A 4,289-nucleotide genomic window follows, 5' to 3' on the forward strand; every position below is an offset into this window, starting at 1 on the left:
CCAAGCCCCTCTGTCTTATTTATTCCCAAAAGCGGCCCTCAAGCACTCCTTCCTCTAGGGATCTGTTTTTTGATTACTGCTGCCTCCATATCCTATCTGCACTCCATGCACATCTTTTTCTTAGCAAGACTACACAACATTTACCTCTCTGCCTCTCTCATTAAACTGTGAGCTAAGGGACTGTCTTATTCACTTAGGTGAATATTGTGTCTGATAAATAATAACAATGACAATAAGAACAGCTAACACTTTTATAGCCACTGCTCCAAGTGTTTTATACATATTTACTTTACTTAATCCTGTGAATACAAGTATCCCTATTTTGCATACGAGGACACCTGGGCACAGAGAGGTTGAGTAACTTCCCAAGGTCACTTATACAGTGTGCACAGTTCAGGAATTATTGAACTAAACTGAACTGCGCGTTCTCTACCACACCTCTAATGAGGGAAATATAGTCACTCAGGCCCAGGTGGGTGAGGAAATGCTTAGGCTGAAGAAGAGGCACGGTGTGTCGCTGCAGCCTGAGCCTGTGCTGCCCCCTACTGGCCAGTTTTGCCCTTGCCGCAGGCTTAACTGGGTCAGAAGTCCTCTCTGCCATCCCAGCTTGAGTCTGGGGTCTGACAAGCACAGGATATCTGAACACCAGCAGAACTGTCTCCCTGCCAGGGATGGCTAAACGAAACTGAGTTAGAACAGAACAGGGAAAGTGAACCCTCTGCCCCCAAATGCCATAGAATGTACCCCAAACCAATAGAAATGTTTACTTTTTAAGAAAACACTTATGTAAGTATTTGGATTTTTCATTCTTACATTAGGCTCTCCTTTAGGAGAAAAAATAGAATGCTACTTATATCAACACACTGGTTCTCAAATGGGGTGCCTCATGGACCTATTCAAAAACACAGATGCCCAGTCTCCATTCCAAGACGGCTAAGTCAATACTATTTCTCCTCAGGGTTAGCCTCAGGCTACATTTCCCCAAACTCCAAGATCTCAAGACCGTTTAGCATCCCATTTTTCTGGTTTAAGCAAAGGCAATGTCTTCCCATTGTAGCAAACTATGCTATTCTGCAACTCTGTAAATTGTAGGTAATTGAGAGTAATGCAAAATAATCCTGGTTGTAGACATGTAAATCTGATCCCATCTGGCAGAGATTCAACCAATTTTGCTTTTCCTCTTCAGAAGAAATCAGTTTTGCCTCCTTTGTACATTCATTTCATTATTCCTGACTTACAATGGGTCCGTTCTTCAGAGTCTCTCTTGAACCTGTTACAACATCTGCCTGATTCCCTTAGGGATTTTTGAGTTAAAAATATCTTTCGCATGTGCTCATTTTATATCTGAATGAGAGTCACAATTTTACCTTTTTTTGGAAAATTATCTTTAACACACCAATGGCAAGCGCTTCCCTTTTCTCCACACTTTGGCCATCCTGCTACTTGTGCTCTTTGCTTTGGTTGTCACTCAAGGGGCCTCCTCAGAAAAGGGCTCCTGCCCTTGTCACATTCCACCAGATACATAATGTCTGTCCAAGGGTTCCTGGAAGAATAGTGGAATAGTTATATGAGTGTAAATGGAAAATAAGAGAACGTAAACTAAACTAAAATTAACTAAACGCATCAGATTTTCACCGAGCTCTCACTCTCAACTGCCTCACCGACTCGTTTATTTACTCCTTCGTGACTGGTGCAGTCGATTGATTTATTAAAATTACACATATTAGGATTGGCTTACTGTGAATGTACCTTATGCCATCTGGCACCTTACATTATGGAAAATATAAGGTCCCTGTCGTCTTCCTGAATACACGGATTCATGTGTAAGAACGAATGTTATCTGCCCAACAATTAGTTATTGAGCACCTACGTGTGTTATGCATAATGGCAAAAACATTGTCCCAGGGAGCAGACAGGCTAGACAGAGACAGACGACATGGATAAATGTATATTTTCAAATTCTGAGACCAAAAGATGAGATGCATGTCTTGATCCAAAATTGCAGTGTTTCAAATAAGGAGAAGCCAATATGGGCTGAGGCATGGAAGGTTTTCTGATTATCTTTTGTTGAGTAACAAATCACCCCCAACTTAGAGGCATAAGATATCCACTTATTATGCTCATGGATTCTGTGGGTCATAAACTTGGACGAGCTCAGAGATGGCTTGTCTCTCCTCCACACTGGTAGGCACTCAGCACTAGAACACTTACACATAGCTTTTTCATGTAGGCTTGGATTCCCTACATTATTGTGGCTGGGATTTAAGGCGGAGCATCCTCAGAGAGAGCCAGGTGAAAGCTAATTGCCTTTTATGACAAACCCCAGAAGTCATTCAGTGTCACTTATGCCACATTCTCTTTAGGGCCAGCTTCACAGGTATGAGACCCGTGGAATCACACAAGGCCCCGCGCTTAGAATGGCACCATGCTTGGTTTAATGCTCTGCTGTCACCATCTTGAAATTCTGTATAATAGTTAAACAAGGAGCCCCACATTTTTATTTTGAACAGGGCCCTGCAAATTACATAGCCAGTCCTAATTCTCTTTGTCCAGGAGATCACAAAAGGCTGCTCCAAGAATAAGTAAAAAGATTTAGGGGCAGCACTGAGGGCTCAGTGGAGGTTGGGGCTTGTCGATTGGCAGTAGCTTCTCTCTGCTGTGTTGTTTCCCCAGCCGTCCACTGGCTGGGCCTAGAAGTTAGAAAGGTGGATTGACACACTGATTGAGGGGTGGGTTTTTTGCCGAGCAGCTGGGCCGGAGGAGAGGGCTAGAGTGTTGATGAGAAGGCAGTCCAGATGGTTCATCAAAGAGTTCAGACTGAAGAGAGATATCTGGGAGACCAGAAAGTTATCTTAGAAAGGGTCAAAACTAAAAACGCAAGGCCCACAGAGTCCTCGTGATGTCAAAGAACAGGCGTGAGTAGAGTGAGGGCAGTGGTGTGCAGGAGCCGGCTCACGCCCACTAATGAGAGCCAGCTGCTCACTTTTCAGGAATTTGGTGAGCCAGTTGTTAAACAATTGGCCACTTGAAATTGGACATGGAGAAAGTATTGACACCATGGAAATAAGGGATACGGGGCTTCAGATTTCAGAGATGGAAAGTTCTGTGTGATGATAATGTTCTACGCTGGGAAGGCCATAGGGTGACTGAAGAGGAGAGGAGGTGCCGGTCCTGGGAATTAAGCGAGGCTAGTGTGCTCATCTTGTAGCCTCAATGCTGATGCTGGCAGAACCTGGGACAGAGAGAGGCACCGAAGTCTTGAGTTAAATGAAGAGTCCAGGGGGCCACTGCATGACATCACCAAAGCAGAGCAGAAACTGAAGGAATAAGCCTTGTGACAAAGACTCCTGTCTCCTATCACCTACTCTCCTCCTCACTTTTAGAGCACGAAACCCCCTAATTTTTAGGTGGGTACGTGGTTTCATTTACCAACTTTACTTTGTTGGTCGCCTATGGTTGTGTGACTATCTTCTGGTTGTGTGACTACCAACAGGATGTGAGCAGAAGTGATGTCTGCAACTTGTGGGTCTCACCCTTAAAAGAATGAGAGCCCTTCCTAGTCCCCAATTTTTTTTCCTTCCTGTGGGCTAGAATGTAGGCATAGTGGCGAGGCATCTTGGACCTTGCAGATGAGTTCGACAGCTGATGAATGGCAGAACAATGACCTAAACGGAGCCTAAAAGGAATTCCAAGAACTACACAGAGCATAGCCACCAGATCCAGTCCTGATTTTCCAAGAGAGAAACAACTTTCTATGAGGTTTGTTTAAGGTGCTGTTTGTTATGTTGGGTCTCTGACCCATCCAGCCCGTCTTATAATCTAACTATGACAAACCTCAAAGGAACAGGGGATGACTCTGACTATGGAAGTTAACAGAATGTTTCTATGTGTAGCTCAGGAACAAATATTCTCCACTCAAGGGAGCATCAAGGGAAGTGGGATCTTCAGGGAAGAGGCAGGTTAGGCCAGGAGGCAAAGTAATTCAGAGACAAGTTGAAGCCACAAAAACTGATGAGCCTATCAACCATTTCTCCTGATGTCAAAAGCACACAGGAGGCAGCTTGAAGGGATGCTCACTGGCCAAATTTGGGCAATTTCTAAATATCAAAAAAATTAATGGATTATTGAGACAGCAAGGTAAATGTGGATATGGAGTGTATATTTGCTGAATTTCTGGACTGTGATCATTGTAATGTGGTTATTTAGGAGAACATTGTTCTTTGCAGATCTATGTGGAAATACTTAATGGGGAGAGTTATGTGGCTGGAACTTACACTCAATTGTTCATC

The 4,289-nt window shown here is 43.8% G+C and overlaps 1 protein-coding gene across 1 annotated transcript in view; it reads right to left on the bottom strand.

Annotated features, from left to right (window-relative positions):
• Nucleotides 1-4,289, bottom strand: part of TAT (tyrosine aminotransferase) — a 45,796-nt gene that overhangs the window by 39,658 nt on the left and 1,849 nt on the right. Inside the window, exon 2 of the mRNA XM_023523656.1 lies at nucleotides 1,368-1,543. The gene's annotated coding sequence lies outside the window, so the exon portion shown is untranslated. The remainder of the gene's footprint in view (nucleotides 1-1,367; nucleotides 1,544-4,289) is intronic.

The sequence above is a fragment of the Pteropus vampyrus genome, unplaced genomic scaffold (genome assembly GCF_000151845.1).
Source record: "Pteropus vampyrus isolate Shadow unplaced genomic scaffold, Pvam_2.0 Scaffold399, whole genome shotgun sequence".
NCBI classification, from domain to species: domain Eukaryota; kingdom Metazoa; phylum Chordata; class Mammalia; order Chiroptera; family Pteropodidae; genus Pteropus; species Pteropus vampyrus.